Source organism: Triturus cristatus, chromosome 12 (assembly GCF_964204655.1).
Source record: "Triturus cristatus chromosome 12, aTriCri1.1, whole genome shotgun sequence".
Lineage (NCBI taxonomy): Eukaryota > Metazoa > Chordata > Amphibia > Caudata > Salamandridae > Triturus > Triturus cristatus.
In genome coordinates, this window is record NC_140595.1 from 217,015,675 (window position 1) to 217,039,245 (window position 23,571).

The window sequence follows — 23,571 nt, forward strand, 5'->3', positions numbered from 1 at the left end:
AAAAGCACAGCATGAGTCTTGGTCCCACCTTTAAAAAGGAGGGTGACCTCTGGGATCTGGCAGCAGGATCTTTGGGAGATAAGAAAATATACTGCCTGCGATCGTGAAGTTTCAAGTCAGTCAAGAAAAGCAATCTCATGCACTGCACAAGCTCTTTCCCATGAGGCACCTCTCCTGCACTCTGTTTATGCAAATGAGCAAGCAGAGAGCTCAGGAATAAAACACCAAACTCATGTCCCCCAAAAAAGCAGCAGACAATTGCTGGATATTCCCCAACTTGTAATGCTTTTCTTTTAAACAAATGATAAACAGCCTCACCTGTGGCAAGGCTTAAAAAAATTGAATAAACTCTTAAATGTTCCTCTCCACGGAAATCTTTAGTAAAAGGCGAAAGATTTTTTCGTTTTGAAGAGAAACCAGAGTAAGTGACAATATAGCTCTCTAGGGTAAGTGGCGGCACATCAAAGACCCTGTCATTGCGAGGGTGAGGACCTGAAAGGTATTTTCAGGCTCTAAGAAAGAGGGCGAGAACCAGGCCGGTGGGCAAAACAGGCCAACATTTCAAAGTCTCTGCTCAAGGTACAAAAAGGTGGACTGTTCACATGTGTATGTCTGGGAATATGCAAATTTCTTTTGTACTCACCTCAGCTCATTAGGAGTTGTCGGGGCTGCTGGGGAAGGGGAACAGGAAATGTGAAACAGGCTTTTAGTTAAGTGGCACTGTAGGCCTTTTGTCCCCTAGCCATTTTACACTTTCAACACGCTCTACACATAGCCATGCACCGTATGTGCCTTTTTCACACGTACTTTCATTAAACCTGAATATAGAAGGATATATCTGTCTAGGCTGGAGACACGTGAAACAAGTCTGACGTGCCCCTTCAAGTCTACCTGAGAGGAAGCTGACTCAGGATTGGCGACCTCTCAGGGCACCTCTAACGGGCACAAATAACGGGCAAGCCCTATGAAAAGCACAGCATGAGTCTTGGTCCCACCTTTAAAAAGGAGGGTGACCTCTGGGGTCTGGCAGCAGGATCTTTGGGAGATAAAAAAATATACTGCCTGCGATCGTGAAGTTTCAAGTCAGTCAAGAAAAGCAATCTCATGCACTGCACAAGCTCTTTCCCATGAGGCACCTCTCCTGCACTCTGTTTATGCAAATGAGCAAGCAGAGAGCTCAGGAATAAAACACCAAACTCATGTCCCTCAAAAAAGCAGCAGACAATTGCTGGATATTCCCCAACTTGTAATGCTTTTCTTTTAAACAAATGATAAACAGCCTCACCTGTGGCAAGGCTTAAAAAAATTGAATAAACTCTTAAATGTTCCTCTCCACGGAAATCTTTAGTAAAAGGCGAAAGATTTTTTCGTTTTGAAGAGAAACCAGAGTAAGTGACAATATAGCTCTCTAGGGTAAGTGGCGGCACATCAAAGACCCTGTCATTGCGAGGGTGAGGACCTGAAAGGTATTTTCAGGCTCTAAGAAAGAGGGCGAGAACCAGGCCGGTGGGCAAAACAGGCCAACATTTCAAAGTCTCTGCTCAAGGTACAAAAAGGTGGACTGTTCACATGTGTATGTCTGGGAATATGCAAATTTCTTTTGTACTCACCTCAGCTCATTAGGAGTTGTCGGGGCTGCTGGGGAAGGGGAACAGGAAATGTGAATCAGGCTTTTAGTTAAGTGGCACTGTAGGCCTTTTGTCCCCTAGCCATTTTACGCTTTCAACACCATCTCTCCAATCGATATGCTCAGAGCCACCACTGTGCTCTACACATAGCCATGCACCGTATGTGCCTTTTTCACACGTACTTTCATTAAACCTGAATATAGAAGGATATATCTGTCTAGGCTGGAGACACATGAAACAAGTCTGACGTGCCCCTTCAAGTCTACCTGAGAGGAAGCTGACTCAGGATTGGTGACCTCTCACGGGCACAAATAAGGGGCAAGCCCTATGAAAAGCACAGCATGAGTCTTGGTCCCACCTTTAAAAAGGAGGGTGACCTCTGGGATCTGGCAGCAGGATCTTTGGGAGATAAGAAAATATACTGCCTGCGATCGTGAAGTTTGAAGTCAGTCAAGAAAAGCAATCTCATGCACTGCACAAGCTCTTTCCCATGAGGCACCTCTCCTGCACTCTGTTTATGCAAATGAGCAAGCAGAGAGCTCAGGAATAAAACACCAAACTCATGTCCCCCAAAAAAGCAGCAGACAATTGCTGGATATTCCCCAACTTCTAATACTTTTCTTTTAAACAAATGATAAACAGCCTCACCTGTGGCAAGGCTTAAAAAAATTGAATAAACTCTTAAATGTTCCTCGCCACGGAAATCTTTAGTAAAAGGCGAAAGATTTTTTCGTTTTGAAGAGAAACCAGAATAAGTGACAATATAGCTCTCTAGGGTAAGTGGCGCCACATCAAAGACCCTGTCATTGCGAGGGTGAGGACCTGAAAGGTATTTTCAGGCTCTAAGAAAGAGGGCGAGAACCAGGCCGGTGGGCAAAACAGGCCAACATTTCAGAGTCTCTGCTCAAGGTACAAAAAGGTGGACTGTTCACATGTGTATGTCTGGGAATATGCAAATTTCTTTTGTACTCACCTCAGCTCATTAGGAGTTGTCGGGGCTGCTGGGGAAGGGGAACAGGAAATGTGAATCAGGCTTTTAGTTAAGTGGCACTGTAGGCCTTTTGTCCCCTAGCCATTTTACGCTTTCAACACCATCCCTCCAATCGATATGCTCAGAGCCACCACTGTGCTCTACACATAGCCATGCACCGTATGTGCCTTTTTCACACGTACTTTCATTAAACCTGAATATAGAAGGATATATCTGTCTAGGCTGGAGACACGTGAAACAAGTCTGACGTGCCCCTTCAAGTCTACCTGAGAGGAAGCTGACTCAGGATTGGCGACCTCTCAGGGCACCTCTAAACGGACACAAATAACGGGCAAGCCCTATGAAAAGCACAGCATGAGTCTTGGTCCCACCTTTAAAAAGGAGGGTGACCTCTGGGATCTGGCAGCAGGATCTTTGGGAGATAAGAAAATATACTGCCTGCGATCGTGAAGTTTCAAGTCAGTCAAGAAAAGCAATCTCATGCACTGCACAAGCTCTTTCCCATGAGGCACCTCTCCTGCACTCTGTTTATGCAAATGAGCAAGCAGAGAGCTCAGGAATAAAACACCAAACTCATGTCCCCCAAAAAAGCAGCAGACAATTGCTGGATATTCCCCAACTTGTAATGCTTTTCTTTTAAACAAATGATAAACAGCCTCACCTGTGGCAAGGCTTAAAAAAATTGAATAAACTCTTAAATGTTCCTCTCCACGGAAATCTTTAGTAAAAGGCGAAAGATTTTTTCGTTTTGAAGAGAAACCAGAGTAAGTGACAATATAGCTCTCTAGGGTAAGTGGCGGCACATCAAAGACCCTGTCATTGCGAGGGTGAGGACCTGAAAGGTATTTTCAGGCTCTAAGAAAGAGGGCGAGAACCAGGCCGGTGGGCAAAACAGGCCAACATTTCAAAGTCTCTGCTCAAGGTACAAAAAGGTGGACTGTTCACATGTGTATGTCTGGGAATATGCAAATTTCTTTTGTACTCACCTCAGCTCATTAGGAGTTGTCGGGGCTGCTGGGGAAGGGGAACAGGAAATGTGAAACAGGCTTTTAGTTAAGTGGCACTGTAGGCCTTTTGTCCCCTAGCCATTTTACACTTTCAACACGCTCTACACATAGCCATGCACCGTATGTGCCTTTTTCACACGTACTTTCATTAAACCTGAATATAGAAGGATATATCTGTCTAGGCTGGAGACACGTGAAACAAGTCTGACGTGCCCCTTCAAGTCTACCTGAGAGGAAGCTGACTCAGGATTGGCGACCTCTCAGGGCACCTCTAAACGGGCACAAATAACGGGCAAGCCCTATGAAAAGCACAGCATGAGTCTTGGTCCCACCTTTAAAAAGGAGGGTGACCTCTGGGGTCTGGCAGCAGGATCTTTGGGAGATAAAAAAATATACTGCCTGCGATCGTGAAGTTTCAAGTCAGTCAAGAAAAGCAATCTCATGCACTGCACAAGCTCTTTCCCATGAGGCACCTCTCCTGCACTCTGTTTATGCAAATGAGCAAGCAGAGAGCTCAGGAATAAAACACCAAACTCATGTCCCTCAAAAAAGCAGCAGACAATTGCTGGATATTCCCCAACTTGTAATGCTTTTCTTTTAAACAAATGATAAACAGCCTCACCTGTGGCAAGGCTTAAAAAAATTGAATAAACTCTTAAATGTTCCTCTCCACGGAAATCTTTAGTAAAAGGCGAAAGATTTTTTCGTTTTGAAGAGAAACCAGAGTAAGTGACAATATAGCTCTCTAGGGTAAGTGGCGGCACATCAAAGACCCTGTCATTGCGAGGGTGAGGACCTGAAAGGTATTTTCAGGCTCTAAGAAAGAGGGCGAGAACCAGGCCGGTGGGCAAAACAGGCCAACATTTCAAAGTCTCTGCTCAAGGTACAAAAAGGTGGACTGTTCACATGTGTATGTCTGGGAATATGCAAATTTCTTTTGTACTCACCTCAGCTCATTAGGAGTTGTCGGGGCTGCTGGGGAAGGGGAACAGGAAATGTGAATCAGGCTTTTAGTTAAGTGGCACTGTAGGCCTTTTGTCCCCTAGCCATTTTACGCTTTCAACACCATCTCTCCAATCGATATGCTCAGAGCCACCACTGTGCTCTACACATAGCCATGCACCGTATGTGCCTTTTTCACACGTACTTTCATTAAACCTGAATATAGAAGGATATATCTGTCTAGGCTGGAGACACATGAAACAAGTCTGACGTGCCCCTTCAAGTCTACCTGAGAGGAAGCTGACTCAGGATTGGTGACCTCTCACGGGCACAAATAACGGGCAAGCCCTATGAAAAGCACAGCATGAGTCTTGGTCCCACCTTTAAAAAGGAGGGTGACCTCTGGGATCTGGCAGCAGGATCTTTGGGAGATAAGAAAATATACTGCCTGCAATCGTGAAGTTTCAAGTCAGTCAAGAAAAGCAATCTCATGCACTGCACAAGCTCTTTCCCATGAGGCACCTCTCCTGCACTCTGTTTATGCAAATGAGCAAGCAGAGAGCTCAGGAATAAAACACCAAACTCATGTCCCCCAAAAAAGCAGCAGACAATTGCTGGATATTCCCCAACTTGTAATGCTTTTCTTTTAAACAAATGATAAACAGCCTCACCTGTGGCAAGGCTTAAAAAAATTGAATAAACTCTTAAATGTTCCTCTCCACGGAAATCTTTAGTAAAAGGCGAAAGATTTTTTCGTTTTGAAGAGAAACCAGAGTAAGTGACAATATAGCTCTCTAGGGTAAGTGGCGGCACATCAAAGACCCTGTCATTGCGAGGGTGAGGACCTGAAAGGTATTTTCAGGCTCTAAGAAAGAGGGCGAGAACCAGGCCGGTGGGCAAAACAGGCCAACATTTCAAAGTCTCTGCTCAAGGTACAAAAAGGTGGACTGTTCACATGTGTATGTCTGGGAATATGCAAATTTCTTTTGTACTCACCTCAGCTCATTAGGAGTTGTCGGGGCTGCTGGGGAAGGGGAACAGGAAATGTGAATCAGGCTTTTAGTTAAGTGGCACTGTAGGCCTTTTGTCCCCTAGCCATTTTACGCTTTCAACACCATCTCTCCAATCGATATGCTCAGAGCCACCACTGTGCTCTACACATAGCCATGCACCGTATGTGCCTTTTTCACACGTACTTTCATTAAACCTGAATATAGAAGGATATATCTGTCTAGGCTGGAGACACATGAAACAAGTCTGACGTGCCCCTTCAAGTCTACCTGAGAGGAAGCTGACTCAGGATTGGTGACCTCTCACGGGCACAAATAACGGGCAAGCCCTATGAAAAGCACAGCATGAGTCTTGGTCCCACCTTTAAAAAGGAGGGTGACCTCTGGGATCTGGCAGCAGGATCTTTGGGAGATAAGAAAATATACTGCCTGCAATCGTGAAGTTTCAAGTCAGTCAAGAAAAGCAATCTCATGCACTGCACAAGCTCTTTCCCATGAGGCACCTCTCCTGCACTCTGTTTATGCAAATGAGCAAGCAGAGAGCTCAGGAATAAAACACCAAACTCATGTCCCCCAAAAAAGCAGCAGACAATTGCTGGATATTCCCCAACTTGTAATGCTTTTCTTTTAAACAAATGATAAACAGCCTCACCTGTGGCAAGGATTAAAAAAATTGAATAAACTCTTAAATGTTCCTCTCCACGGAAATCTTTAGTAAAAGGCGAAAGATTTTTTCGTTTTGAAGAGAAACCAGAGTAAGTGACAATATAGCTCTCTAGGGTAAGTGGCGGCACATCAAAGACCCTGTCATTGCGAGGGTGAGGACCTGAAAGGTATTTTCAGGCTCTAAGAAAGAGGGCGAGAACCAGGCCGGTGGGCAAAACAGGCCAACATTTCAAAGTCTCTGCTCAAGGTACAAAAAGGTGGACTGTTCACATGTGTATGTCTGGGAATATGCAAATTTCTTTTGTACTCACCTCAGCTCATTAGGAGTTGTCGGGGCTGCTGGGGAAGGGGAACAGGAAATGTGAATCAGGCTTTTAGTTAAGTGGCACTGTAGGCCTTTTGTCCCCTAGCCATTTTACGCTTTCAACACCATCCCTCCAATCGATATGCTCAGAGCCACCACTGTGCTCTACACATAGCCATGCACCGTATGTGCCTTTTTCACACGTACTTTCATTAAACCTGAATATAGAAGGATATATCTGTCTAGGCTGGAGACACGTGAAACAAGTCTGACGTGCCCCTTCAAGTCTACCTGAGAGGAAGCTGACTCAGGATTGGCGACCTCTCAGGGCACCTCTAACAGGCACAAATAACGGGCAAGCCCTATGAAAAGCACAGCATGAGTCTTGGTCCCACCTTTAAAAAGGAGGGTGACCTCTGGGATCTGGCAGCAGGATCTTTGGGAGATAAGAAAATATACTGCCTGCGATCGTGAAGTTTCAAGTCAGTCAAGAAAAGCAATCTCATGCACTGCACAAGCTCTTTCCCATGAGGCACCTCTCCTGCACTCTGTTTATGCAAATGAGCAAGCAGAGAGCTCAAGAATAAAACACCAAACTCATGTCCCCCAAAAAAGCAGCAGACAATTGCTGGATATTCCCCAACTTGTAATGCTTTTCTTTTAAACAAATGATAAACAGCCTCACCTGTGGCAAGGCTTAAAAAAATTGAATAAACTCTTAAATGTTCCTCTCCACGGAAATCTTTAGTAAAAGGCGAAAGATTTTTTCGTTTTGAAGAGAAACCAGAGTAAGTGACAATATAGCTCTCTAGGGTAAGTGGCGGCACATCAAAGACCCTGTCATTGCGAGGGTGAGGACTTGAAAGGTATTTTCAGGCTCTAAGAAAGAGGGCGAGAACCAGGCCGGTGGGCAAAACAGGCCAACATTTCAAAGTCTCTGCTCAAGGTACAAAAAGGTGGACTGTTCACATGTGTATGTCTGGGAATATGCAAATTTCTTTTGTACTCACCTCAGCTCATTAGGAGTTGTCGGGGCTGCTGGGGAAGGGGAACAGGAAATGTGAATCAGGCTTTTAGTTAAGTGGCACTGTAGGCCTTTTGTCCCCTAGCCATTTTACGCTTTCAACACGCTCTACACATAGCCATGCACCGTATGTGCCTTTTTCACACGTACTTTCATTAAACCTGAATATAGAAGGATATATCTGTCTAGGCTGGAGACACGTGAAACAAGTCTGACGTGCCCCTTCAAGTCTACCTGAGAGGAAGCTGACTCAGGATTGGCGACCTCAACGGGCACCTCTAACGGGCAAGCCCTATGAAAAGCACAGCATGAGTCTTGGTCCCACCTTTAAAAAGGAGGGTGACCTCTGGGATCTGGCAGCAGGATCTTTGGGAGATAAGAAAATATACTGCCTGCGATCGTGAAGTTTCAAGTCAGTCAAGAAAAGCAATCTCATGCACTGCACAAGCTCTTTCCCATGAGGCACCTCTCCTGCACTCTGTTTATGCAAATGAGCAAGCAGAGAGCTCAGGAATAAAACACCAAACTCATGTCCCCCAAAAAAGCAACAGACAATTGCTGGATATTCCCCAACTTGTAATGCTTTTCTTTTAAACAAATGATAAACAGCCTCACCTGTGGCAAGGCTTAAAAAAATTGAATAAACTCTTAAATGTTCCTCTCCACGGAAATCTTTAGTAAAAGGCGAAAGATTTTTTCGTTTTGAAGAGAAACCAGAGTAAGTGACAATATAGCTCTCTAGGGTAAGTGGCGGCACATCAAAGACCCTGTCATTGCGAGGGTGAGGACCTGAAAGGTATTTTCAGGCTCTAAGAAAGAGGGCGAGAACCAGGCCGGTGGGCAAAACAGGCCAACATTTCAAAGTCTCTGCTCAAGGTACAAAAAGGTGGACTGTTCACATGTGTATGTCTGGGAATATGCAAATTTCTTTTGTACTCACCTCAGCTCATTAGGAGTTGTCGGGGCTGCTGGGGAAGGGGAACAGGAAATGTGAATCAGGCTTTTAGTTAAGTGGCACTGTAGGCCTTTTGTCCCCTAGCCATTTTACGCTTTCAACACGCTCTACACATAGCCATGCACCGTATGTGCCTTTTTCACACGTACTTTCATTAAACCTGAATATAGAAGGATATATCTGTCTAGGCTGGAGACACGTGAAACAAGTCTGACGTGCCCCTTCAAGTCTACCTGAGAGGAAGCTGACTCAGGATTGGCGACCTCTCAGGGCACCTCTAACGGGCACAAATAACGGGCAAGCCCTATGAAAAGCACAGCATGAGTCTTGGTCCCACCTTTAAAAAGGAGGGTGACCTCTGGGATCTGGCAGCAGGATCTTTGGGAGATAAGAAAATATACTGCCTGCAATCGTGAAGCTTCAAGTCAGTCAAGAAAAGCAATCTCATGCACTGCACAAGCTCTTTCCCATGAGGCACCTCTCCTGCACTCTGTTTATGCAAATGAGCAAGCAGAGAGCTCAGGAATAAAACACCAAACTCATGTCCCCCAAAAAAGCAGCAGACAATTGCTGGATATTCCCCAACTTGTAATGCTTTTCTTTTAAACAAATGATAAACAGCCTCACCTGTGGCAAGGCTTAAAAAAATTGAATAAACTCTTAAATGTTCCTCTCCACGGAAATCTTTAGTAAAAGGCGAAAGATTTTTTCGTTTTGAAGAGAAACCAGAGTAAGTGACAATATAGCTCTCTAGGGTAAGTGGCGGCACATCAAAGACCCTGTCATTGCGAGGGTGAGGACCTGAAAGGTATTTTCAGGCTCTAAGAAAGAGGGCGAGAACCAGGCCGGTGGGCAAAACAGGCCAACATTTCAAAGTCTCTGCTCAAGGTACAAAAAGGTGGACTGTTCACATGTGTATGTCTGGGAATATGCAAATTTCTTTTGTACTCACCTCAGCTCATTAGGAGTTGTCGGGGCTGCTGGGGAAGGGGAACAGGAAATGTGAATCAGGCTTTTAGTTAAGTGGCACTGTAGGCCTTTTGTCCCCTAGCCATTTTACGCTTTCAACACCATCCCTCCAATCGATATGCTCAGAGCCACCACTGTGCTCTACACATAGCCATGCACCGTATGTGCCTTTTTCACACGTACTTTCATTAAACCTGAATATAGAAGGATATATCTGTCTAGGCTGGAGACACATGAAACAAGTCTGACGTGCCCCTTCAAGTCTACCTGAGAGGAAGCTGACTCAGGATTGGTGACCTCTCAGGGCACCTCTAAACGGACACAAATAACGGGCAAGCCCTATGAAAAGCACAGCATGAGTCTTGGTCCCACCTTTAAAAAGGAGGGTGACCTCTGGGATCTGGCAGCAGGATCTTTGGGAGATAAGAAAATATACTGCCTGCGATCGTGAAGTTTCAAGTCAGTCAAGAAAAGCAATCTCATGCACTGCACAAGCTCTTTCCCATGAGGCACCTCTCCTGCACTCTGTTTATGCAAATGAGCAAGCAGAGAGCTCAGGAATAAAACACCAAACTCATGTCCCCCAAAAAAGCAGCAGACAATTTCTGGATATTCCCCAACTTGTAATGCTTTTCTTTTAAACAAATGATAAACAACCTCACCTGTGGCAAGGCTTAAAAAAATTGAATAAACTCTTAAATGTTCCTCTCCACGGAAATCTTTAGTAAAAGGCGAAAGATTTTTTCGTTTTGAAGAGAAACCAGAGTAAGTGACAATATAGCTCTCTAGGGTAAGTGGCGGCACATCAAAGACCCTGTCATTGCGAGGGTGAGGACCTGAAAGGTATTTTCAGGCTCTAAGAAAGAGGGCGAGAACCAGGCCGGTGGGCAAAACAGGCCAACATTTCAAAGTCTCTGCTCAAGGTACAAAAAGGTGGACTGTTCACATGTGTATGTCTGGGAATATGCAAATTTCTTTTGTACTCACCTCAGCTCATTAGGAGTTGTCGGGGCTGCTGGGGAAGGGGAACAGGAAATGTGAATCAGGCTTTTAGTTAAGTGGCACTGTAGGCCTTTTGTCCCCTAGCCATTTTACGCTTTCAACACGCTCTACACATAGCCATGCACCGTATGTGCCTTTTTCACACGTACTTTCATTAAACCTGAATATAGAAGGATATATCTGTCTAGGCTGGAGACACGTGAAACAAGTCTGACGTGCCCCTTCAAGTCTACCTGAGAGGAAGCTGACTCAGGATTGGCGACCTCTCAGGGCACCTCTAAACGGGCACAAATAACGGGCAAGCCCTATGAAAAGCACAGCATGAGTCTTGGTCCCACCTTTAAAAAGGAGGGTGACCTCTGGGATCTGGCAGCAGGATCTTTGGGAGATAAGAAAATATACTGCCTGCAATCGTGAAGCTTCAAGTCAGTCAAGAAAAGCAATCTCATGCACTGCACAAGCTCTTTCCCATGAGGCACCTCTCCTGCACTCTGTTTATGCAAATGAGCAAGCAGAGAGCTCAGGAATAAAACACCAAACTCATGTCCCCCAAAAAAGCAGCAGACAATTGCTGGATATTCCCCAACTTGTAATGCTTTTCTTTTAAACAAATGATAAACAGCCTCACCTGTGGCAAGGCTTAAAAAAATTGAATAAACTCTTAAATGTTCCTCTCCACGGAAATCTTTAGTAAAAGGCGAAAGATTTTTTCGTTTTGAAGAGAAACCAGAGTAAGTGACAATATAGCTCTCTAGGGTAAGTGGCGGCACATCAAAGACCCTGTCATTGCGAGGGTGAGGACCTGAAAGGTATTTTCAGGCTCTAAGAAAGAGGGCGAGAACCAGGCCGGTGGGCAAAACAGGCCAACATTTCAAAGTCTCTGCTCAAGGTACAAAAAGGTGGACTGTTCACATGTGTATGTCTGGGAATATGCAAATTTCTTTTGTACTCACCTCAGCTCATTAGGAGTTGTCGGGGCTGCTGGGGAAGGGGAACAGGAAATGTGAATCAGGCTTTTAGTTAAGTGGCACTGTAGGCCTTTTGTCCCCTAGCCATTTTACGCTTTCAACACCATCTCTCCAATCGATATGCTCAGAGCCACCACTGTGCTCTACACATAGCCATGCACCGTATGTGCCTTTTTCACACGTACTTTCATTAAACCTGAATATAGAAGGATATATCTGTCTAGGCTGGAGACACATGAAACAAGTCTGACGTGCCCCTTCAAGTCTACCTGAGAGGAAGCTGACTCAGGATTGGTGACCTCTCACGGGCACAAATAAGGGGCAAGCCCTATGAAAAGCACAGCATGAGTCTTGGTCCCACCTTTAAAAAGGAGGGTGACCTCTGGGATCTGGCAGCAGGATCTTTGGGAGATAAGAAAATATACTGCCTGCGATCGTGAAGTTTGAAGTCAGTCAAGAAAAGCAATCTCATGCACTGCACAAGCTCTTTCCCATGAGGCACCTCTCCTGCACTCTGTTTATGCAAATGAGCAAGCAGAGAGCTCAGGAATAAAACACCAAACTCATGTCCCCCAAAAAAGCAGCAGACAATTGCTGGATATTCCCCAACTTCTAATACTTTTCTTTTAAACAAATGATAAACAGCCTCACCTGTGGCAAGGCTTAAAAAAATTGAATAAACTCTTAAATGTTCCTCGCCACGGAAATCTTTAGTAAAAGGCGAAAGATTTTTTCGTTTTGAAGAGAAACCAGAATAAGTGACAATATAGCTCTCTAGGGTAAGTGGCGCCACATCAAAGACCCTGTCATTGCGAGGGTGAGGACCTGAAAGGTATTTTCAGGCTCTAAGAAAGAGGGCGAGAACCAGGCCGGTGGGCAAAACAGGCCAACATTTCAGAGTCTCTGCTCAAGGTACAAAAAGGTGGACTGTTCACATGTGTATGTCTGGGAATATGCAAATTTCTTTTGTACTCACCTCAGCTCATTAGGAGTTGTCGGGGCTGCTGGGGAAGGGGAACAGGAAATGTGAATCAGGCTTTTAGTTAAGTGGCACTGTAGGCCTTTTGTCCCCTAGCCATTTTACGCTTTCAACACCATCCCTCCAATCGATATGCTCAGAGCCACCACTGTGCTCTACACATAGCCATGCACCGTATGTGCCTTTTTCACACGTACTTTCATTAAACCTGAATATAGAAGGATATATCTGTCTAGGCTGGAGACACGTGAAACAAGTCTGACGTGCCCCTTCAAGTCTACCTGAGAGGAAGCTGACTCAGGATTGGCGACCTCTCAGGGCACCTCTAAACGGACACAAATAACGGGCAAGCCCTATGAAAAGCACAGCATGAGTCTTGGTCCCACCTTTAAAAAGGAGGGTGACCTCTGGGATCTGGCAGCAGGATCTTTGGGAGATAAGAAAATATACTGCCTGCGATCGTGAAGTTTCAAGTCAGTCAAGAAAAGCAATCTCATGCACTGCACAAGCTCTTTCCCATGAGGCACCTCTCCTGCACTCTGTTTATGCAAATGAGCAAGCAGAGAGCTCAGGAATAAAACACCAAACTCATGTCCCCCAAAAAAGCAGCAGACAATTGCTGGATATTCCCCAACTTGTAATGCTTTTCTTTTAAACAAATGATAAACAGCCTCACCTGTGGCAAGGCTTAAAAAAATTGAATAAACTCTTAAATGTTCCTCTCCACGGAAATCTTTAGTAAAAGGCGAAAGATTTTTTCGTTTTGAAGAGAAACCAGAGTAAGTGACAATATAGCTCTCTAGGGTAAGTGGCGGCACATCAAAGACCCTGTCATTGCGAGGGTGAGGACCTGAAAGGTATTTTCAGGCTCTAAGAAAGAGGGCGAGAACCAGGCCGGTGGGCAAAACAGGCCAACATTTCAAAGTCTCTGCTCAAGGTACAAAAAGGTGGACTGTTCACATGTGTATGTCTGGGAATATGCAAATTTCTTTTGTACTCACCTCAGCTCATTAGGAGTTGTCGGGGCTGCTGGGGAAGGGGAACAGGAAATGTGAAACAGGCTTTTAGTTAAGTGGCACTGTAGGCCTTTTGTCCCCTAGCCATTTTACACTTTCAACACGCTCTACACATAGCCATGCACCGTATGTGCCTTTTTCACACGTACTTTCATTAAACCTGAATATAGAAGGATATATCTGTCTAGGCTGGAGACACGTGAAACAAGTCTGACGTGCCCCTTCAAGTCTACCTGAGAGGAAGCTGACTCAGGATTGGCGACCTCTCAGGGCACCTCTAAACGGGCACAAATAACAGGCAAGCCCTATGAAAAGCACAGCATGAGTCTTGGTCCCACCTTTAAAAAGGAGGGTGACCTCTGGGGTCTGGCAGCAGGATCTTTGGGAGATAAAAAAATATACTGCCTGCGATCGTGAAGTTTCAAGTCAGTCAAGAAAAGCAATCTCATGCACTGCACAAGCTCTTTCCCATGAGGCACCTCTCCTGCACTCTGTTTATGCAAATGAGCAAGCAGAGAGCTCAGGAATAAAACACCAAACTCATGTCCCTCAAAAAAGCAGCAGACAATTGCTGGATATTCCCCAACTTGTAATGCTTTTCTTTTAAACAAATGATAAACAGCCTCACCTGTGGCAAGGCTTAAAAAAATTGAATAAACTCTTAAATGTTCCTCTCCACGGAAATCTTTAGTAAAAGGCGAAAGATTTTTTCGTTTTGAAGAGAAACCAGAGTAAGTGACAATATAGCTCTCTAGGGTAAGTGGCGGCACATCAAAGACCCTGTCATTGCGAGGGTGAGGACCTGAAAGGTATTTTCAGGCTCTAAGAAAGAGGGCGAGAACCAGGCCGGTGGGCAAAACAGGCCAACATTTCAAAGTCTCTGCTCAAGGTACAAAAAGGTGGACTGTTCACATGTGTATGTCTGGGAATATGCAAATTTCTTTTGTACTCACCTCAGCTCATTAGGAGTTGTCGGGGCTGCTGGGGAAGGGGAACAGGAAATGTGAATCAGGCTTTTAGTTAAGTGGCACTGTAGGCCTTTTGTCCCCTAGCCATTTTACGCTTTCAACACCATCTCTCCAATCGATATGCTCAGAGCCACCACTGTGCTCTACACATAGCCATGCACCGTATGTGCCTTTTTCACACGTACTTTCATTAAACCTGAATATAGAAGGATATATCTGTCTAGGCTGGAGACACATGAAACAAGTCTGACGTGCCCCTTCAAGTCTACCTGAGAGGAAGCTGACTCAGGATTGGTGACCTCTCACGGGCACAAATAAGGGGCAAGCCCTATGAAAAGCACAGCATGAGTCTTGGTCCCACCTTTAAAAAGGAGGGTGACCTCTGGGATCTGGCAGCAGGATCTTTGGGAGATAAGAAAATATACTGCCTGCGATCGTGAAGTTTGAAGTCAGTCAAGAAAAGCAATCTCATGCACTGCACAAGCTCTTTCCCATGAGGCACCTCTCCTGCACTCTGTTTATGCAAATGAGCAAGCAGAGAGCTCAGGAATAAAACACCAAACTCATGTCCCCCAAAAAAGCAGCAGACAATTGCTGGATATTCCCCAACTTCTAATACTTTTCTTTTAAACAAATGATAAACAGCCTCACCTGTGGCAAGGCTTAAAAAAATTGAATAAACTCTTAAATGTTCCTCGCCACGGAAATCTTTAGTAAAAGGCGAAAGATTTTTTCGTTTTGAAGAGAAACCAGAATAAGTGACAATATAGCTCTCTAGGGTAAGTGGCGCCACATCAAAGACCCTGTCATTGCGAGGGTGAGGACCTGAAAGGTATTTTCAGGCTCTAAGAAAGAGGGCGAGAACCAGGCCGGTGGGCAAAACAGGCCAACATTTCAGAGTCTCTGCTCAAGGTACAAAAAGGTGGACTGTTCACATGTGTATGTCTGGGAATATGCAAATTTCTTTTGTACTCACCTCAGCTCATTAGGAGTTGTCGGGGCTGCTGGGGAAGGGGAACAGGAAATGTGAATCAGGCTTTTAGTTAAGTGGCACTGTAGGCCTTTTGTCCCCTAGCCATTTTACGCTTTCAACACCATCCCTCCAATCGATATGCTCAGAGCCACCACTGTGATCTACACATAGCCATGCACCGTATGTGCCTTTTTCACACGTACTTTCATTAAACCTGAATATAGAAGGATATATCTGTCTAGGCTGGAGACACGTGAAACAAGTCTGACGTGCCCCTTCAAGTCTACCTGAGAGGAAGCTGACTCAGAATTGGCGACCTCTCAGGGCACCTCTAAACGGACACAAATAACGGGCAAGCCCTATGAAAAGCACAGCATGAGTCTTGGTCCCACCTTTAAAAAGGAGGGTGACCTCTGGGATCTGGCAGCAGGATCTTTGGGAGATAAGAAAATATACTGCCTGCGATCGTGAAGTTTCAAGTCAGTCAAGAAAAGCAATCTCATGCACTGCACAAGCTCTTTCCCATGAGGCACCTCTCCTGCACTCTGTTTATGCAAATGAGCAAGCAGAGAGCTCAGGAATAAAACACCAAACTCATGTCCCCCAAAAAAGCAGCAGACAATTGCTGGATATTCCCCAACTTGTAATGCTTTTCTTTTAAACAAATGATAAACAGCCTCACCTGTGGCAAGGCTTAAAAAAATTGAATAAACTCTTAAATGTTCCTCTCCACGGAAATCTTTAGTAAAAGGCGAAAGATTTTTTCGTTTTGAAGAGAAACCAGAGTAAGTGACAATATAGCTCTCTAGGGTAAGTGGCGGCACATCAAAGACCCTGTCATTGCGAGGGTGAGGACCTGAAAGGTATTTTCAGGCTCTAAGAAAGAGGGCGAGAACCAGGCCGGTGGGCAAAACAGGCCAACATTTCAAAGTCTCTGCTCAAGGTACAAAAAGGTGGACTGTTCACATGTGTATGTCTGGGAATATGCAAATTTCTTTTGTACTCACCTCAGCTCATTAGGAGTTGTCGGGGCTGCTGGGGAAGGGGAACAGGAAATGTGAAACAGGCTTTTAGTTAAGTGGCACTGTAGGCCTTTTGTCCCCTAGCCATTTTACACTTTCAACACGCTCTACACATAGCCATGCACCGTATGTGCCTTTTTCACACGTACTTTCATTAAACCTGAATATAGAAGGATATATCTGTCTAGGCTGGAGACACGTGAAACAAGTCTGACGTGCCCCTTCAAGTCTACCTGAGAGGAAGCTGACTCAGGATTGGCGACCTCTCAGGGCACCTCTAAACGGGCACAAATAACGGGCAAGCCCTATGAAAAGCACAGCATGAGTCTTGGTCCCACCTTTAAAAAGGAGGGTGACCTCTGGGGTCTGGCAGCAGGATCTTTGGGAGATAAAAAAATATACTGCCTGCGATCGTGAAGTTTCAAGTCAGTCAAGAAAAGCAATCTCATGCACTGCACAAGCTCTTTCCCATGAGGCACCTCTCCTGCACTCTGTTTATGCAAATGAGCAAGCAGAGAGCTCAGGAATAAAACACCAAACTCATGTCCCTCAAAAAAGCAGCAGACAATTGCTGGATATTCCCCAACTTGTAATGCTTTTCTTTTAAACAAATGATAAACAGCCTCACCTGTGGCAAGGCTTAAAAAAATTGAATAAACTCTTAAATGTTCCTCTCCACGGAAATCTTTAGTAAAAGGCGAAAGATTTTTTCGTTTTGAAGAGAAACCAGAGTAAGTGACAATATAGCTCTCTAGGGTAAGTGGCGGCACATCAAAGACCCTGTCATTGCGAGGGTGAGGACCTGAAAGGTATTTTCAGGCTCTAAGAAAGAGGGCGAGAACCAGGCCGGTGGGCAAAACAGGCCAACATTTCAAAGTCTCTGCTCAAGGTACAAAAAGGTGGACTGTTCACATGTGTATGTCTGGGAATATGCAAATTTCTTTTGTACTCACCTCAGCTCATTAGGAGTTGTCGGGGCTGCTGGGGAAGGGGAACAGGAAATGTGAATCAGGCTTTTAGTTAAGTGGCACTGTAGGCCTTTTGTCCCCTAGCCATTTTACGCTTTCAACACCATCTCTCCAATCGATATGCTCAGAGCCACCACTGTGCTCTACACATAGCCATGCACCGTATGTGCCTTTTTCACACGTACTTTCATTAAACCTGAATATAGAAGGATATATCTGTCTAGGCTGGAGACACATGAAACAAGTCTGACGTGCCCCTTCAAGTCTACCTGAGAGGAAGCTGACTCAGGATTGGTGACCTCTCACGGGCACAAATAACGGGCAAGCCCTATGAAAAGCACAGCATGAGTCTTGGTCCCACCTTTAAAAAGGAGGGTGACCTCTGGGATCTGGCAGCAGGATCTTTGGGAGATAAGAAAATATACTGCCTGCAATCGTGAAGTTTCAAGTCAGTCAAGAAAAGCAATCTCATGCACTGCACAAGCTCTTTCCCATGAGGCACCTCTCCTGCACTCTGTTTATGCAAATGAGCAAGCAGAGAGCTCAGGAATAAAACACCAAACCCATGTCCCCCAAAAAAGCAGCAGACAATTGCTGGATATTCCCCAACTTGTAATGCTTTTCTTTTAAACAAATGATAAACAGCCTCACCTGTGGCAAGGCTTAAAAAAATTGAATAAACTCTTAAATGTTCCTCTCCACGGAAATCTTTAGTAAAAGGCGAAAGATTTTTTCGTTTTGAAGAGAAACCAGAGTAAGTGACAATATAGCTCTCTAGGGTAAGTGGCGGCACATCAAAGACCCTGTCATTGCGAGGGTGAGGACCTGAAAGGTATTTTCAGGCTCTAAGAAAGAGGGCGAGAACCAGGCCGGTGGGCAAAACAGGCCAACATTTCAAAGTCTCTGCTCAAGGTACAAAAAGGTGGACTGTTCACATGTGTATGTCTGGGAATATGCAAATTTCTTTTGTACTCACCTCAGCTCATTAGGAGTTGTCGGGGCTGCTGGGGAAGGGGAACAGGAAATGTGAATCAGGCTTTTAGTTAAGTGGCACTGTAGGCCTTTTGTCCCCTAGCCATTTTACGCTTTCAACACCATCTCTCCAATCGATATGCTCAGAGCCACCACTGTGCTCTACACATAGCCATGCACCGTATGTGCCTTTTTCACACGTACTTTCATTAAACCTGAATATAGAAGGATATATCTGTCTAGGCTGGAGACACATGAAACAAGTCTGACGTGCCCCTTCAAGTCTACCTGAGAGGAAGCTGACTCAGGATTGGTGACCTCTCACGGGCACAAATAACGGGCAAGCCCTATGAAAAGCACAGCATGAGTCTTGGTCCCACCTTTAAAAAGGAGGGTGACCTCTGGGATCTGGCAGCAGGATCTTTGGGAGATAAGAAAATATACTGCCTGCAATCGTGAAGTTTCAAGTCAGTCAAGAAAAGCAATCTCATGCACTGCACAAGCTCTTTCCCATGAGGCACCTCTCCTGCACTCTGTTTATGCAAATGAGCAAGCAGAGAGCTCAGGAATAAAACACCAAACTCATGTCCCCCAAAAAAGCAGCAGACAATTGCTGGATATTCCCCAACTTGTAATGCTTTTCTTTTAAACAAATGATAAACAGCCTCACCTGTGGCAAGGATTAAAAAAATTGAATAAACTCTTAAATGTTCCTCTCCACGGAAATCTTTAGTAAAAGGCGAAAGATTTTTTCGTTTTGAAGAGAAACCAGAGTAAGTGACAATATAGCTCTCTAGGGTAAGTGGCGGCACATCAAAGACCCTGTCATTGCGAGGGTGAGGACCTGAAAGGTATTTTCAGGCTCTAAGAAAGAGGGCGAGAACCAGGCCGGTGGGCAAAACAGGCCAACATTTCAAAGTCTCTGCTCAAGGTACAAAAAGGTGGACTGTTCACATGTGTATGTCTGGGAATATGCAAATTTCTTTTGTACTCACCTCAGCTCATTAGGAGTTGTCGGGGCTGCTGGGGAAGGGGAACAGGAAATGTGAATCAGGCTTTTAGTTAAGTGGCACTGTAGGCCTTTTGTCCCCTAGCCATTTTACGCTTTCAACACCATCCCTCCAATCGATATGCTCAGAGCCACCACTGTGCTCTACACATAGCCATGCACCGTATGTGCCTTTTTCACACGTACTTTCATTAAACCTGAATATAGAAGGATATATCTGTCTAGGCTGGAGACACGTGAAACAAGTCTGACGTGCCCCTTCAAGTCTACCTGAGAGGAAGCTGACTCAGGATTGGCGACCTCTCAGGGCACCTCTAACAGGCACAAATAACGGGCAAGCCCTATGAAAAGCACAGCATGAGTCTTGGTCCCACCTTTAAAAAGGAGGGTGACCTCTGGGATCTGGCAGCAGGATCTTTGGGAGATAAGAAAATATACTGCCTGCGATCGTGAAGTTTCAAGTCAGTCAAGAAAAGCAATCTCATGCACTGCACAAGCTCTTTCCCATGAGGCACCTCTCCTGCACTCTGTTTATGCAAATGAGCAAGCAGAGAGCTCAGGAATAAAACACCAAACTCATGTCCCCCAAAAAAGCAGCAGACAATTGCTGGATATTCCCCAACTTGTAATGCTTTTCTTTTAAACAAATGATAAACAGCCTCACCTGTGGCAAGGCTTAAAAAAATTGAATAAACTCTTAAATGTTCCTCTCCACGGAAATCTTTAGTAAAAGGCGAAAGATTTTTTCGTTTTGAAGAGAAACCAGAGTAAGTGACAATATAGCTCTCTAGGGTAAGTTGCGGCACATCAAAGACCCTGTCATTGCGAGGGTGAGGACCTGAAAGGTATTTTCAGGCTCTAAGAAAGAGGGCGAGAACCAGGCCGGTGGGCAAAACAGGCCAACATTTCAAAGTCTCTGCTCAAGGTACAAAAAGGTGGACTGTTCACATGTGTATGTCTGGGAATATGCAAATTTCTTTTGTACTCACCTCAGCTCATTAGGAGTTGTCGGGGCTGCTGGGGAAGGGGAACAGGAAATGTGAATCAGGCTTTTAGTTAAGTGGCACTGTAGGCCTTTTGTCCCCTAGCCATTTTACGCTTTCAACACGCTCTACACATAGCCATGCACCGTATGTGCCTTTTTCACACGTACTTTCATTAAACCTGAATATAGAAGGATATATCTGTCTAGGCTGGAGACACGTGAAACAAGTCTGACGTGCCCCTTCAAGTCTACCTGAGAGGAAGCTGACTCAGGATTGGCGACCTCAACGGGCACCTCTAACGGGCAAGCCCTATGAAAAGCACAGCATGAGTCTTGGTCCCACCTTTAAAAAGGAGGGTGACCTCTGGGATCTGGCAGCAGGATCTTTGGGAGATAAGAAAATATACTGCCTGCGATCGTGAAGTTTCAAGTCAGTCAAGAAAAGCAATCTCATGCACTGCACAAGCTCTTTCCCATGAGGCACCTCTCCTGCACTCTGTTTATGCAAATGAGCAAGCAGAGAGCTCAGGAATAAAACACCAAACTCATGTCCCCCAAAAAAGCAACAGACAATTGCTGGATATTCCCCAACTTGTAATGCTTTTCTTTTAAACAAATGATAAACAGCCTCACCTGTGGCAAGGCTTAAAAAAATTGAATAAACTCTTAAATGTTCCTCTCCACGGAAATCTTTAGTAAAAGGCGAAAGATTTTTTCGTTTTGAAGAGAAACCAGAGTAAGTGACAATATAGCTCTCTAGGGTAAGTGGCGGCACATCAAAGACCCTGTCATTGCGAGGGTGAGGACCTGAAAGGTATTTTCAGGCTCTAAGAAAGAGGGCGAGAACCAGGCCGGTGGGCAAAACAGGCCAACATTTCAAAGTCTCTGCTCAAGGTACAAAAAGGTGGACTGTTCACATGTGTATGTCTGGGAATATGCAAATTTCTTTTGTACTCACCTCAGCTCATTAGGAGTTGTCGGGGCTGCTGGGGAAGGGGAACAGGAAATGTGAATCAGGCTTTTAGTTAAGTGGCACTGTAGGCCTTTTGTCCCCTAGCCATTTTACGCTTTCAACACGCTCTACACATAGCCATGCACCGTATGTGCCTTTTTCACACGTACTTTCATTAAACCTGAATATAGAAGGATATATCTGTCTAGGCTGGAGACACGTGAAACAAGTCTGACGTGCCCCTTCAAGTCTACCTGAGAGGAAGCTGACTCAGGATTGGCGACCTCAACGGGCACAAATAACGGGCAAGCCCTATGAAAAGCACAGCATGAGTCTTGGTCCCACCTTTAAAAAGGAGGGTGACCTCTGGGATCTGGCAGCAGGATCTTTGGGAGATAAGAAAATATACTGCCTGCGATCGTGAAGTTTCAAGTCAGTCAAGAAAAGCAATCTCATGCACTGCACAAGCTCTTTCCCATGAGGCACCTCTCCTGCACTCTGTTTATGCAAATGAGCAAGCAGAGAGCTCAGGAATAAAACACCAAACTCATGTCCCCCAAAAAAGCAGCAGACAATTGCTGGATATTCCCCAACTTGTAATGCTTTTCTTTTAAACAAATGATAAACAGCCTCACCTGTGGCAAGGCTTAAAAAAATTGAATAAACTCTTAAATGTTCCTCTCCACGGAAATCTTTAGTAAAAGGCGAAAGATTTTTTCGTTTTGAAGAGAAACCAGAGTAAGTGACAATATAGCTCTCTAGGGTAAGTGGCGGCACATCAAAGACCCTGTCATTGCGAGGGTGAGGACCTGAAAGGTATTTTCAGGCTCTAAGAAAGAGGGCGAGAACCAGGCCGGTGGGCAAAACAGGCCAACATTTCAAAGTCTCTGCTCAAGGTACAAAAAGGTGGACTGTTCACATGTGTATGTCTGGGAATATGCAAATTTCTTTTGTACTCACCTCAGCTCATTAGGAGTTGTCGGGGCTGCTGGGGAAGGGGAACAGGAAATGTGAATCAGGCTTTTAGTTAAGTGGCACTGTAGGCCTTTTGTCCCCTAGCCATTTTACGCTTTCAACACCATCCCTCCAATCGATATGCTCAGAGCCACCACTGTGCTCTACACATAGCCATGCACCGTATGTGCCTTTTTCACACGTACTTTCATTAAACCTGAATATAGAAGGATATATCTGTCTAGGCTGGAGACACATGAAACAAGTCTGACGTGCCCCTTCAAGTCTACCTGAGAGGAAGCTGACTCAGGATTGGTGACCTCTCACGGGCACAAATAAGGGGCAAGCCCTATGAAAAGCACAGCATGAGTCTTGGTCCCACCTTTAAAAAGGAGGGTGACCTCTGGGATCTGGCAGCAGGATCTTTGGGAGATAAGAAAATATACTGCCTGCGATCGTGAAGTTTGAAGTCAGTCAAGAAAAGCAATCTCATGCACTGCACAAGCTCTTTCCCATGAGGCACCTCTCCTGCACTCTGTTTATGCAAATGAGCAAGCAGAGAGCTCAGGAATAAAACACCAAACTCATGTCCCCCAAAAAAGCAGCAGACAATTGCTGGATATTCCCCAACTTCTAATACTTTTCTTTTAAACAAATGATAAACAGCCTCACCTGTGGCAAGGCTTAAAAAAATTGAATAAACTCTTAAATGTTCCTCGCCACGGAAATCTTTAGTAAAAGGCGAAAGATTTTTTCGTTTTGAAGAGAAACCAGAATAAGTGACAATATAGCTCTCTAGGGTAAGTGGCGCCACATCAAAGACCCTGTCATTGCGAGGGTGAGGACCTGAAAGGTATTTTCAGGCTCTAAGAAAGAGGGCGAGAACCAGGCCGGTGGGCAAAACAGGCCAACATTTCAGAGTCTCTGCTCAAGGTACAAAAAGGTGGACTGTTCACATGTGTATGTCTGGGAATATGCAAATTTCTTTTGTACTCACCTCAGCTCATTAGGAGTTGTCGGGGCTGCTGGGGAAGGGGAACAGGAAATGTGAATCAGGCTTTTAGTTAAGTGGCACTGTAGGCCTTTTGTCCCCTAGCCATTTTACGCTTTCAACACCATCCCTCCAATCGATATGCTCAGAGCCACCACTGTGCTCTACACATAGCCATGCACCGTATGTGCCTTTTTCACACGTACTTTCATTAAACCTGAATATAGAAGGATATATCTGTCTAGGCTGGAGACACGTGAAACAAGTCTGACGTGCCCCTTCAAGTCTACCTGAGAGGAAGCTGACTCAGGATTGG

At 45.0% G+C, this 23,571-nt stretch overlaps 24 non-coding genes across 24 annotated transcripts; all 24 read right to left on the reverse strand.

Moving 5' to 3' along the window:
- Positions 1–310: 310 nt before the first annotated feature.
- LOC146773526 (U5 spliceosomal RNA) lies at positions 311–425 on the reverse strand. Its single transcript, XR_014974958.1, has one exon. It is a non-coding gene; the product is annotated as a U5 spliceosomal RNA (small nuclear RNA).
- An 852-nt stretch (positions 426–1,277) lies between these two features.
- LOC146773527 (U5 spliceosomal RNA) lies at positions 1,278–1,392 on the reverse strand. The gene has a single exon (XR_014974959.1). It is a non-coding gene; the product is annotated as a U5 spliceosomal RNA (small nuclear RNA).
- Positions 1,393–2,268: 876 nt separating this feature from the next.
- Positions 2,269–2,383, reverse strand: LOC146773528 (U5 spliceosomal RNA). The gene has a single exon (XR_014974570.1). It is a non-coding gene; the product is annotated as a U5 spliceosomal RNA (small nuclear RNA).
- Positions 2,384–3,272: 889 nt separating this feature from the next.
- Positions 3,273–3,387, reverse strand: LOC146773529 (U5 spliceosomal RNA). Its single transcript, XR_014974960.1, has one exon. It is a non-coding gene; the product is annotated as a U5 spliceosomal RNA (small nuclear RNA).
- An 853-nt stretch (positions 3,388–4,240) lies between these two features.
- On the reverse strand, positions 4,241–4,355 carry LOC146773530 (U5 spliceosomal RNA). The gene has a single exon (XR_014974961.1). It is a non-coding gene; the product is annotated as a U5 spliceosomal RNA (small nuclear RNA).
- An 876-nt stretch (positions 4,356–5,231) lies between these two features.
- On the reverse strand, positions 5,232–5,346 carry LOC146773531 (U5 spliceosomal RNA). Its single transcript, XR_014974962.1, has one exon. It is a non-coding gene; the product is annotated as a U5 spliceosomal RNA (small nuclear RNA).
- Positions 5,347–6,222: 876 nt separating this feature from the next.
- LOC146773532 (U5 spliceosomal RNA) lies at positions 6,223–6,337 on the reverse strand. The gene has a single exon (XR_014973954.1). It is a non-coding gene; the product is annotated as a U5 spliceosomal RNA (small nuclear RNA).
- Positions 6,338–7,225: 888 nt separating this feature from the next.
- LOC146773533 (U5 spliceosomal RNA) lies at positions 7,226–7,340 on the reverse strand. The gene has a single exon (XR_014974963.1). It is a non-coding gene; the product is annotated as a U5 spliceosomal RNA (small nuclear RNA).
- An 839-nt stretch (positions 7,341–8,179) lies between these two features.
- Positions 8,180–8,294, reverse strand: LOC146773534 (U5 spliceosomal RNA). Its single transcript, XR_014974964.1, has one exon. It is a non-coding gene; the product is annotated as a U5 spliceosomal RNA (small nuclear RNA).
- Positions 8,295–9,146: 852 nt separating this feature from the next.
- On the reverse strand, positions 9,147–9,261 carry LOC146773535 (U5 spliceosomal RNA). The gene has a single exon (XR_014974966.1). It is a non-coding gene; the product is annotated as a U5 spliceosomal RNA (small nuclear RNA).
- Positions 9,262–10,150: 889 nt separating this feature from the next.
- On the reverse strand, positions 10,151–10,265 carry LOC146773536 (U5 spliceosomal RNA). Its single transcript, XR_014973756.1, has one exon. It is a non-coding gene; the product is annotated as a U5 spliceosomal RNA (small nuclear RNA).
- Positions 10,266–11,118: 853 nt separating this feature from the next.
- Positions 11,119–11,233, reverse strand: LOC146773537 (U5 spliceosomal RNA). Its single transcript, XR_014974967.1, has one exon. It is a non-coding gene; the product is annotated as a U5 spliceosomal RNA (small nuclear RNA).
- Positions 11,234–12,109: 876 nt separating this feature from the next.
- Positions 12,110–12,224, reverse strand: LOC146773538 (U5 spliceosomal RNA). The gene has a single exon (XR_014974571.1). It is a non-coding gene; the product is annotated as a U5 spliceosomal RNA (small nuclear RNA).
- An 889-nt stretch (positions 12,225–13,113) lies between these two features.
- Positions 13,114–13,228, reverse strand: LOC146773539 (U5 spliceosomal RNA). The gene has a single exon (XR_014974968.1). It is a non-coding gene; the product is annotated as a U5 spliceosomal RNA (small nuclear RNA).
- An 853-nt stretch (positions 13,229–14,081) lies between these two features.
- LOC146773540 (U5 spliceosomal RNA) lies at positions 14,082–14,196 on the reverse strand. Its single transcript, XR_014974969.1, has one exon. It is a non-coding gene; the product is annotated as a U5 spliceosomal RNA (small nuclear RNA).
- Positions 14,197–15,072: 876 nt separating this feature from the next.
- Positions 15,073–15,187, reverse strand: LOC146773541 (U5 spliceosomal RNA). Its single transcript, XR_014974572.1, has one exon. It is a non-coding gene; the product is annotated as a U5 spliceosomal RNA (small nuclear RNA).
- Positions 15,188–16,076: 889 nt separating this feature from the next.
- Positions 16,077–16,191, reverse strand: LOC146773542 (U5 spliceosomal RNA). Its single transcript, XR_014974970.1, has one exon. It is a non-coding gene; the product is annotated as a U5 spliceosomal RNA (small nuclear RNA).
- Positions 16,192–17,044: 853 nt separating this feature from the next.
- On the reverse strand, positions 17,045–17,159 carry LOC146773543 (U5 spliceosomal RNA). The gene has a single exon (XR_014974972.1). It is a non-coding gene; the product is annotated as a U5 spliceosomal RNA (small nuclear RNA).
- An 876-nt stretch (positions 17,160–18,035) lies between these two features.
- Positions 18,036–18,150, reverse strand: LOC146773544 (U5 spliceosomal RNA). The gene has a single exon (XR_014974973.1). It is a non-coding gene; the product is annotated as a U5 spliceosomal RNA (small nuclear RNA).
- An 876-nt stretch (positions 18,151–19,026) lies between these two features.
- On the reverse strand, positions 19,027–19,141 carry LOC146773545 (U5 spliceosomal RNA). The gene has a single exon (XR_014973955.1). It is a non-coding gene; the product is annotated as a U5 spliceosomal RNA (small nuclear RNA).
- An 888-nt stretch (positions 19,142–20,029) lies between these two features.
- On the reverse strand, positions 20,030–20,144 carry LOC146773546 (U5 spliceosomal RNA). Its single transcript, XR_014974974.1, has one exon. It is a non-coding gene; the product is annotated as a U5 spliceosomal RNA (small nuclear RNA).
- Positions 20,145–20,983: 839 nt separating this feature from the next.
- LOC146773547 (U5 spliceosomal RNA) lies at positions 20,984–21,098 on the reverse strand. The gene has a single exon (XR_014974975.1). It is a non-coding gene; the product is annotated as a U5 spliceosomal RNA (small nuclear RNA).
- An 839-nt stretch (positions 21,099–21,937) lies between these two features.
- On the reverse strand, positions 21,938–22,052 carry LOC146773548 (U5 spliceosomal RNA). Its single transcript, XR_014974976.1, has one exon. It is a non-coding gene; the product is annotated as a U5 spliceosomal RNA (small nuclear RNA).
- Positions 22,053–22,928: 876 nt separating this feature from the next.
- On the reverse strand, positions 22,929–23,043 carry LOC146773549 (U5 spliceosomal RNA). Its single transcript, XR_014974573.1, has one exon. It is a non-coding gene; the product is annotated as a U5 spliceosomal RNA (small nuclear RNA).
- Positions 23,044–23,571: the final 528 nt, after the last annotated feature.